Genomic DNA, 11845 nt, shown 5'->3' on the forward strand with positions numbered 1-11845 from the left:
TAAGCCTTCACCCTCCTACCCAAATGAAAAATTTCTGGCAAAGCCATCTGTTTAGTCAAGCATTTGCCTGATGGCTGTGGGAGGATCGACAACTGTACCACCATGAATTCAGTCCCTAGAGAGTAAATATTGAAACATGTGTTTGTTTCTGTACATGTGCCTCAGGGCTCAGTGATGGGCACATTTTAAAGATTTAAATAATAGTAGTCACGGAGATGCTGCCAGCCCTAGTGCTACTGCAGTACCTGAGCGTCACTTGAAGGAGAGCTGTGGCCATTTTGCTGATTATACAACTTCCCTCCCATTTATGTAATGTCTCCAGCCAAATCCCTGCTGTCCCCATATACCTCCCTTGATTCTCTCCGTCCTACTCTCCCAGCCATATTTTCTCTTTTGAAGGGGCCCACTATGTATTCCCATGGGTTCTTGATAATAGATTTCTTTTTTGTTTTTATTTTTTTTGAGATGGAGTCTCACTCTGTCACCAGGCTGGAGTGCGATGGTGCGATCTCGGCTCACTGCAACCTCCTCCTTCGGGGTTCAAACGATTCTCCTGCCTCAGCCTCCTGAGTAGCTGGTACTACAGGCACACGCCACCACGCCAAGCTAATTTTTTGTAATTTGTTTTAGTAGAGACAGGGTTTCACCATGTTGACCAGGATGGTCTCGATTTCTTGACCTCTTGATCCGCCAGCTTCAGCCTCCCAAAGTTCTGGGATTACAGGCATGAGCCAGTGTGCCCGGCTGATAATGGACTTCTTCCAAGGAGATGCCTAAGTTTCTTTCTTTCTTTCTTTTTTTTCCTCTATATGGTAGGATACCTACTCCATGTATCAGTAAGAAGCAAATAACACAGTTATCAAAGATTGCTTGAGTAGGGTATGCATCAGATGTTGTAGGAAAATACAAAACAAATAGAAACCTGTACTTGCCCTCAAGAACCATTACCACTGGTCTGGAAGATAAAGAATGAGATCACCCAAGAAAAGCAACCTTTAACTAGGTGCCCCAAATTACATATGATGGTACATACAAAAGAGTCAAGAGAATTCTGAATAAAGGAATCAGGTGGCGTTACACAGGGGTGGCTTTTAGGAAGAAGAGAAAATGGTGTCAAGCGGTGATTTAGGTGGGCTTAGATCCAATAATCTATCGGCACTCATTCTGAAACTACCCCAAATAAACCACTTACCACAGTACACTAGATTACTTTAGTTCACATAATCCTCTGAGAAAAGTGTTATGAATCCTGTTTTAGATGATGCAGTAAAGGGATTAAGATGGTTGATCAAAGTCACATGGCCTAGTAAGTGGCACTTCTGTCCAACTCTGCAGCTCATGGTCTCTGCCCTTTCCATAATTTAAAGTAGTTAAAGTTGACTATGCTAGGAAATGTTACTTTTTTTTTACAGGTTTCATTTTCAATTACATTTTATTTTTGTGAGTAATATATGCGTATAGTTTATAAAAACATGACAAATTTAGCAGTTCCCCATCTACCTTTCCCTCCCCATCTTCAGGCACTGCTTCTCAGAGGCAACCATGTCCATTTTTATTTTTTTTCATTCTATCGCATTCTCCATATTTCAAAATGATATGCTTATACTATTTATTACTTTATCATTTTAACATTATCTATTGTTATCTTATTTTTGTAGATGAAGATTTATGTTTTATCTAGCTCTACCTCTTCTTCCTTTCTCTACTGCATCTTTTCAACAGTTACATAATTTTTAAGGTAAATTAATATTCAAAGCTTACATTATAATGTAGATACTGTTTATTGCCCACTAGGTAATGTACCTTGACTATGTTTCCTTCCTGTACAACTTTTTACTTTTTTGTAGTAAAAAAATGCCTCAATTTTTTAACAATCTTGTTTCTTATACTCCACATATTTTTAAAATGCCTCACAATGCTCTTTCCATATGGTTAAATGTATCAGATAATTTATCAGTTCTCTTTTATTTTTTGGTCTTTGAGAAACTCTCTGCCCCATCTCTTGTCTGGACCAATTGCTCTGCTGTCACCCTTCACTACTCTCCTTTGCTGGAGTTCATGTTTCCTGAATTCTGTATCTTCCTATTACTCTATTGCTTTTAGTGGAGCACATCCTCCAATAGTACTCTAAGAAAGCATATGTTAAAGGAATAGTTTTGAGTCCTCGAATGCCTAAAAAGCCTTTATTCTTACAAATGATTGATAATTTGACTATGTATAGAATTTAACATTAAATTTTCTCTTAGATTTTTGAAAGTATTTCTTCACTATCTTACAGCCTTCAAGTGTTGCTATTGAAAAGTCCAGTGACTTTCAATCCTTTCCTTTGTGATTTTTCTGTCTTTTTTTTTTTTTAATTTTGTCTTTATCTCATGCTATTATTTTCTACAAGTCTTGGGTACTTGGGTCTTTCTCTTATCTCTCCTCTTCTGTTATCCATCTCTTTGGCTTCTATTCTATATTTAAGAGCTTTCCACACCTTTGTATTCCAAGCCTTCTATTGCATTTTTATTATCAAATTTTTATTTACCAAAAGTTCTTCATCTCTAATTATTCTTCCCTCCCCATTTTTGCTTCATGGATGCAATCACTTCTCTTTTTTCTCCCCACAGATATTAAGTTATGAGTATTTTGTTATTGGAAGCATTTTTTTTTCTTCTCCTTGTGTTTTCACTGTTTGTTTTATGCCTTTCTTTGTTTTGGTCTGTTTTTCTTATTGAAGGTTTTCTTCAGCTGTCTGGTAGTCCTTACCTGCCCATTTGTATTTAAGAGTGAAGAACTACAAAGCTGGAAGCTCTGAGTGTGGAGGCAGTTAGGATGATAGAGCAGCCAAATCGTTTTTTGTTGTTGTTGTTGTTGAAGACTTGCAAGTGCCAGTGTTGGGTAGTTATGTTTTCTCAGGAGTCATTCAGTTTCTTCAGAGAAAAATCTCCCATCTATTGTCTGGGGGCAACAAGCTGGCCTCTGTGAGAGAGAGCTAATGGGAGGAAGCAGACTAGAGGTGAGCTGTCTTCCTCTTGAACACATAGGCTTTCATTTATTTCCCCTATTTTTAGCTCCAAGCCTCACCCCATTCTAGCGATGCTAGTATTCTCAAATTTAGAGTCCCCTGGCCCATTTTTCCAATAAATAAATCTCTAGTCTTATGCAAGGATAAAGAAAAAGACCTGGGGTTGTACCCTATTGATATATTGATTTCAATCAAGCCCTGTTTTCAGCTTTGCTCTTGCCTTTGTCTCCAGGAACACCTGTCCATCCAAATTCTGAGTCTTTCGGCGATTCTATGGAAGAAATCACTCAAATCCTCATTGATATCACACTTTGCAAGACATTTCTGTTGCTTTCTTTTTTCTGCTAAGACAACTTTTATTTCTTCATCCACTGAAACTTCTTTTCTTGTTCTCTTTAACCTAACCAGTTAAAAAATAAATAAAATTACTTTACCTTCAGAAACCCCTTTTAGTGGGTTTCTGAGATATGGAAAATATGAGCATGCCTAATCTGCCATGTTTAATATCGTTACAGTTTTGTGTTCACTGGAAGCAGATGCTGAGATAGTTTGGGGTTCAAGGTTAGAGATCAATGTTGTGAAAGACAGTGGGAGGAAGCAGGACTGAGCAGAGGAAGCAGTCAAAGCATGATGCAGGTCTGTCAAAGCTTCAGCCAACCCAGCAGGGAGCTCTGGAGTGAGCAGTGCTGATAAGAATTGTCCTTCATCCAGCAGAAATGGCTGGGCTTTCGCTCCCTGCCTCACTGGGATGTGGGCTGCCCTGGGAATGGTGTGGCTTTGGCCAAGGCAGCTCCCTGGAGCTGTGGCTGGCTCTGAAGGAGCTGACAGCTGTAGGCTATCTGCTGACTGTACTCCTCACAGCTGGGCTGTCCTTCCTTGAAGGGGAATTTAGGTAGCTGTGTCTACCATAAACAGGAAGCCCACCATAGGTTAAAAAAAAAACAGCTTTATTAAGACATAATCCATGTAACATAAAATTCGCCCATTTAAAGTATACAATTCAATGACTTTTAGTATATTCAGAGTTGTACATCCATCACCACTATTCATTTAGAACATCTTCATTACTAAAAAGAAAAACTCTGCTCCCCTTAGCTGTCACCTCTCAGTCCCCTCATCACCCTCATTCCTAGGCAACCACTAATTTACTTTCTGTGCCTATTTTGGACACTTCATATACATGGAATTATACAACATGTGGTCATTTATGACTGGATTTTTCAATGTAGCATAATGTTTTCAAAGTCCATCAGTGTTGAAGCATATATGAGTTATTCATTTCTTTTTATTGCTAAATAATATTCCATTATATGAATATTATTTATCCATTTAGCAGTTAATAGGCATTTGAGTTATTTACATGTTTTTACTATTATAAATAATGTGCTATAAATACTCAGGTGCAAGTTTTTTTGTGGATGTGTTTTTGTATGCATGTGTTTTTATTTCTCTTGATATGAATTCCTAGAAGTGGAATTGGATCATATGGTAGCTCTATTTAACTGTGTGAAGCCCTGCCAGACTGTTTTCCAAACAGCTACCCCATTTTATATTCCCATCGGTAGTTCATGAGAATTCCAGTTTCTTCACATCATTGCCAATACTTGTTATTATCTGTTTTTTGATTATAGTCATTCTAGTGGTGTGAAGTGATATTCCTTGTGGTTTTGATTTACATTTTCTTGATGGCTAATAATGTTGAACGTCTTTTCATGTGCAGAAATATCTATTAAAATCCCTTGTTCATTTAAAAATTGTGTTATTTGTACTTTTATCATTGAGTTGTAATCATTCTTTTTAGGCTCTAGATTCAAGTCCCTTATCAGATACACAATTTGCAAATATTTTTCTCCCATTCTGTGAGTTGTCTTTTCACTTTATTAATAGTGTCCATTGAAGCACAGAAGTTTTAAATTTTTGATGATGCTCAGCTTATCTAGTTTTTCTTTTATCATTCATGCCTCTGGTGTATCATTCATGCCTCTGTATGTTTTTTAATGCTATATTAGAGCTTCTGCCTCTCTTCTCCCTCACTCTCCTGTCAAGTGCTCTTCCCATTCCACAAGGTACTTCTAAGCTGGACATATCTAAGAAATCATTCAATAATCTAAGGTCATGAAGGTTTATACCTATGTTTTCTTCAAAGAGTTTTATAGTTTAGGCTTTTAAATTTAGGTCTTTTCTACTTTAACAATTCCAAGTTAACAGCAAAAGAATCTCAGCAAAATACTTCATATTGAAACTTTGGCAGTAGCAGCAATGTGACCAAGTAATAATAGGGCTAGAGGGGACCAAAAAATAAGAGCCTCCCTTCTGTCCTATTCTTCCCAGAATAGAGAAAATCCAAAAGAATGTGAATCATATGTGTCTAGTTCCATTTTCCTGAGCTCACATCGTTCAATAAGCCCACTCCACCCTGGGGTAGAGGAAGAGGGCTTGGTAAGTTCCTCCCAAACTTCCCCCTTTGGAGCGTTAATGGTTTCTCTCTCCCAGACCTAACTTAGATGAGCATTTATTGGCAGGAATTATGTTCACAATGTATTACTAAGTGAAGATTATTTCAAAGCAATATGGATGCTGGGTGGAGTATGTACCACCCCAAAGTGTTAGTAGTGCTTAACTCTCATAAGTAGGATTGGGAATGTTGTTAATCTTGTCTTTCCTCACCTGTACTTTCTAACATTTATAATTCAAATAATAAAAATATGGCTTTTGTAACAAGAAAAAAAAATAGATTTAGATCTTTGATTCATTCTGAGTTATTTTTAGATGTAGTATGAGGTAGGGGTCCAAACGAGGATATTCAGATGTCCTAACCACCACAAGAAAAAAGCTATTGAACATATATATTCTGTATGCAGCATTATATTGGGCAGTGTAGTATACAGAGCCACTGTCTTCTTAATGGCTTCTATTTTCCAATTCTTATTCACTAGAACATTTACCTGTAAAATTTTATTTATTTTTTGCTAGCATTAAAGTGTTGAATAGAATAATGGTCATGCACAGAGTATTTAAAATATACCTCATAAGAATTCTTTCATGGTTGATCTGCTGTCCATCGCACAGTTCATTTTGAGTAGGTTTGTTTAAGCACTTATGAATTCAGGAAAAATGGATTGGCTACCTGGTATTTGCCAGGCATTGAATTAGGTGCCACAGATACAAAGAAATACAAAACATGCTTTTTTTTCTGTGATTGAGCTCACAGTCTAGTGGGAGAGAGTGACACATTCTTAAGAAATGTCAGCTATCTAAACCATCATCCTAGCTCACACCAAATCATCCTGTCCATGACATTCTAAGAGATTTACTGAAATCATAATTTGTCTTTGGAATTCCTTCTATTCAGTATACCTCTAATCTTATTAAGGGAAATGATATTTTTCTTTCTTTGCATCCCATGCTGCCTTCTGATATTCACTGCTTCACTTTCCATGTGCTTACAAACCATTGTAAATAAATCAGTTTCAGACCTTTAGCAAGATGCAATTTTATACTTATTTGTCCATAGTTCCTAGTCATAGAGAGCTACTCTCTCTTCTACCCTACCATTTTTGTTAATTAGGCAAAAATTATCCATTTCCAATCTTCAATTTCCTTTACTACCTTCTGTGATCACTAAATGTTCACTTACAATGTAAAAATTGATACTGAAATTGACTTTCCTTGTTAATTTAAAGTTAGTCAGGAAAATTTTCAATCTTATATATGAAACATTTTCCATAGTAGTCTTCTTTTCCATCATAGTTAATTGTAATCACTTAATAGTGGACCACATACGGCAGAGAGATATACTCCAAAATTAAGAGCTGTAATTAAGAAATTACACCATACAAGGTAGAAAAACAACAATTTTCTTAAAAAAGATAGGGTGACTCTATAATTTAATGAAATGGGAAAATATACAAGGAAGAGTATAAAGACTGTACAATTATCTAATCTTTAAAGTATAGCATATGTTTTCAGTTCTAAGGTTACTAGTAAAGACGGTAAAACTTATCTGAATCTCAAATCTTCTTATCTTAAAATAAATATACTTTGGTCTGAGGCATGGTGCAGATTTATAGATGTCTTTCTTACCTTACTTCTCAAATTCCAGCCTCCTCTTGGCTACTCGGATTCTGGGGGTCTGATTATATCTTAATTCCTATGAACTGGCTTAATTGGCCTTCTTGCTTCCTCTCAGAGCAAATTTCTATTTTTTCCTCTAGTTTAGAACTCCCAGAATTCATTGAGTCCTCACATTCAACCAGGATTTCTCATATGAGGGATGTGCCTTATTCACAAAATGGCAAAGTATTTGACGTGTTCCCTTTTTGAGCTCAACTTACTTATTCTCACAACCCTGGGTAATTTGAAGATAAGGAATTACTAGAGAATGTAATGTTTCCTCAAGCTTTCAGGATTTTATAGAATGAGTGAATCTTTCTGTGAATGAGTGAATCACCTATGATTGCAGATAATGCACACAGCAGAAGTTTGCAAGATTGTACCAATTCGTTATTACTCAGGACATTCTTTAAAATTACTTTAAAAGTTACATCCGCTCTCTCCTCAAGATGGCTGCTGAGGACGAGTTACTGCTGCCGCGGCTCCCCGAGCTGTTCGAAACGGGCAAACAGTTACTGGACGAAGTAGAAGTAGCAACTGAACCTGCCGGTTCCCGGATAGTCCAGGAGAAGGTGTTCAAGGGCCTGGACCTCCTTGAGAAGGCTGCCGAAATGTTATCGCAGCTAGACTTGTTCAGCCGAAATGAAGATTTGGAAGAGATTGCTTCCACCGACCTGAAGTACCTGTTGGTGCCAGCGTTTCAAGGAGCCCTCACCATGAAACAAGTCAACCCCAACAAGCGTCTAGATCATTTGCAGCGGGCTCAAGAACACTTTATGAACTACTTAACTCAACGCCATTGCTATCATGTGGTAGAGTTTGAGTTGCCCAAAACCAAGAACAACTCCACTGAAAATCACGCTGCCAATTCTTCCATGGCTTATCCTATCCTCGTTGCTATGGCATCTCAAAGACAGGCTAAAATAGACAGATACAAGCAGAAGAAGGAATTGGAGCATAGGTTGTCTGCAATGAAATCTGCTGTGGAAAGTGGTCAAGCAGATGATGAGCGTGTTCGTGAATATTATCATCTTCACCTTCAGAGGTGGATTGATATCAGCTTAGAAGAGATTGAGAGCATTGACCAGGAAATAAAGATCCTGAGAGAAAGAGACTCTTCAAGAGAGGCATCAACTTCTAACTCATCTCGCCATGAGAGGCCTCCAGTGAAACCCTTTATTCTCACTCGGAACACGGCTCAAGCCAAAGTATTTGGAGCTGGTTATCCAAGTCTGGCAACTATGACGGTGAGTGACTGGTATGAGCAACATCGGAAATATGGAGCATTACCGGATCAGGGAATAGCCAAGGCAACACCAGAGGAATTCAGAAAAGCAGCTCAGCAACAGGAAGAACAAGAAAAGGAGGAAGAGGATAATGAACAAACACTCCACAGAGCCCGGGAGTGGGATGACTGGAAGGACACCCATCCTAGAGGCTATGGCAACCGACAGAACATGGGCTGATCTTCCCACAACACGACAGGACTGCAGGGTGCACAACTCCCCCGCCAAGAAAAACCATGCAGTCCTCCCCTCCCTGGGCTCCCGCTTCAGCTCTGTACAATGAAGGCAAAGATGCTAAATCTTGCTTTGCATTCAATAAAGTGTCAAGTGATTAAGTGTGTATTTGTACACTAGATGATGTGAGCCAGCATTCTTGTTTTGGCATCATCTTCATCGTGTTGTATTCCAGTTTCTTAAGTGGAGAGAAAAGAGTGCTGAGAAATGGCTCTGTATAATCTATGGCTATCCGAATTCTCTGAAAAAACAATAAAAGCCCCCTCTACTACATGAGCCTGTACAGAAAATAAATAAATAAATAAATAAATAAATAAATAAATAAAAATTACATCCATGATGTCTAATTTTTTGTCCATTTTCTCCTTTTAAAAATACAGAGCCATAGAAAACATTTTTAAGTGATCCCAGCCTCCTATGAACAGATATTTTAATATAATAAGAAAATCCAGGAAATGGAAAATGCTTTTGTAAAAACCACAAAAACAAATGACTATAATCCAAATCCACCAATGTTTCTAACTCATGATTAGAAGGAAAATATTTTAAGTGTTTCCCCTTATTTTTATATACAGTCAAAGAATTATGTAAGTGGTATTTATTGTAAATTCACTGTTTATACTGCACCATGATGAGAGGAGCACTCTATCTGAAATCATTATGAATTATTGTTGGCAGGAAGAACAGCCAGAATAAGTGATTAAAAAAGAGAATAAGGCAAGGGTCTGGTGGGGATAGGGTGCGGAGCTGCAGCTGCTACCTCAGCGTGAGAACAGAGACCTGTTATGCACGCAGGAGGAACACATGGTCTGCTTCCATCCTTGCAGAGCCCTTATTTCCGCTGAGTTCTCTGCTGACTCTAGTTCTCAGTCCAGAAGGAACTGGCACACTGTTTACTACCTGGAGGGATCAGAAATAAAGACCAAGCCCCCCATGGTGCCTCTGAACAAGTAAGCTTAGAAAGCCACAGAAGGGGAGACAGATTGCTAATAGCAAAGGGGTGGGGCATGGCTTCTGTAGTATTGTCCTAAGGGAATTCTATCTATGGGCAACCAGGAAGAAGGAAGAGTAAGATCGCTGCCATACAAATATCTCATTGCCTGGGTAGAAACTAGTTGAGATAATGGCCGTGTGTTTGTATACCATTTAGAGGACTGCTTAGGAAAAATGGGCACACAGAAGCAGTCATTCCTTTGTTGGAAATTGCCTTTTGGCCATTTCCTTCCCTTGGCATGGTGAGCCCTCATTTTTCACATAAAATGCACTGGCACCTAGACACAAAACTCCTTGGAAATTCCCCTGAGTGCACTTTCTGGGACATACCAGGTTCATGGCAGTAACTTGGGATCACAGAACTTTAGAATTAAAAAGCCAGAAGGGGCCTTAGAGGTTATCCAGTCAGCTGTGTATGCCCAACAGATTCTAGGTGAATCATGAGTTTTCATCAAGTTAGGCATCTGCCTGTGAATTTGGATGATGTCACTTCAATGCTGACAAATGATCAGCCTGGCTAGAGCCAACACTTGTGTGGGATGCTTCATCCACAGGCGTTAGCTGGTTAATTTGATGATAAATCAGTTCTTTCTGACTCAGTGGACTGCAGCACCAGCAGTTTTGCCTGGTCTGGGCCTGTCACTGTCACTGTGATTGCTGGGTCTCTGAGTTCTTCCTTTCCCCATTCTACTGATGCTAACTTTTTAGCAGACTAGCTAATTGGATCACTCTTCTGTTCTCTGCCCAGTCCCCTCCAGCCCACTGCCTTTTCACAATCTCTGTATTCACATCAGGGAAAAAGAGGAGTAGAGATCAGGTCTCATGTCTGAGGATGAGGGTTGATGGTCCATCTTCTCCCCAACTAAAGTTCTTCCCTTTTCTTCTGATGTCAGGATCTCTCCATTCCTCTCATCCCCTTCCTTAGCAGCATATTGGGAGGATTAGGTAATGGAAAGAGATGTATTTAGTCTAATTTCAGTCTACAGGTCAGGGAGTGGGATCAGTCCATGCATAGAGATTTAGCTCCAGAGAATACTCTGCAGTTAGGTGAAGATGCCATTGTCTGCATCCTAAAGTTAAGGGGACCTCCTAGCTACAGAAGCAATGAAGCAGAGGTGGGGCTGGCTGCAGGCCTTTCTCTTAAACTCACTAGGCCAAAAACTGTCTCCTAACCTGAGGCCATGTGCCTGAGAAAGATAAAGGAATGTTGACAGAAACCAGATAGACTATGTGACAGAGATAAACCAAAACAGGAAAAGACAGATTTCACGCTGGAGATGAAAACAAGCAGTGTCTGTCCCTACCATCTCTGAACCAACAAGTAATTCTAATCTTGTCAAAAACCTTGAGAATTATGACAGTTAAATATCAGTAATAAGGGGGAAAATACCCATATATTCTGAATCAGTGATTTTCAAGTGTGGCTTCACATTGAAATCATCTGGGGAGCTTTAAAAAGTACTGATGCCTTTGTCTCACTCTCAGAAAATTTGATTTAATTGGTTTGGAGTGCTGGCAAGGCACTGGGATCTTTCAAATTAGCCTAAGTAAATCTAATCTAACAGTCAAGACTGAGAACCAATGTTCTAAAAGGAAATGGTCATATGCAACAGTGTAACTTTCCAGAGATTATATTTTTTCTTTTCTTTAGAGAGAGAGGCATTGTAAAAGCACCATGGAATCACCTTAGGCCTCTCCTTCAGAAGAGAAATTACTGTGGAACCTGAAGGTGGTTTCTTTCAGACAGGCAATTGGATAGGAGTTCTTAGAGTCTGAACTCAATAGTTACTGTCTAGAACAAGGTGGGTATAATTAGATGCTTTGCATTTTGACAGTTCAAAAGCAAAGGTTACATAACCCTTAGCTTCAAATTTCCAGAGAGAGAAAAGGGATAGCAGTTGAGGGTCCCCTAATGTCCTGGCAGATATCTGTAAACGACTGTTATCTTTGCTTTTCCTGCTGTGTACCTGAAAATTCCCACTTCCTCTCATCAAGTTTCTAGCTCAAATATCAGCTACCCTCCCTGAAGCTTTTCCTGGCCACCTCAGGTAAAATTAATCTATCTTGCAATCCTAGAGTGCTGCATGCATATTTCTATTCCCACACTTGTCACCTTATATTACAGTTACTTGTTTACATGCTTGTCTTCCATCATAACTAGACTGTGAACTTCCTAAAATCAGAAACTTCAATTTTTATCTTTATATAA

At 38.8% G+C, this 11845-nt stretch overlaps 1 pseudogene; it reads left to right on the plus strand.

Moving 5' to 3' along the window:
• Positions 1–7572: 7572 nt before the first annotated feature.
• On the plus strand, positions 7573–8741 carry LOC111541960 (annotated as a pseudogene).
• The last annotated feature ends 3104 nt before the right edge of the window (positions 8742–11845 follow it).

This window comes from Piliocolobus tephrosceles, chromosome 2 (assembly GCF_002776525.5).
Source record: "Piliocolobus tephrosceles isolate RC106 chromosome 2, ASM277652v3, whole genome shotgun sequence".
Taxonomy (NCBI): Eukaryota; Metazoa; Chordata; class Mammalia; order Primates; family Cercopithecidae; genus Piliocolobus; species Piliocolobus tephrosceles.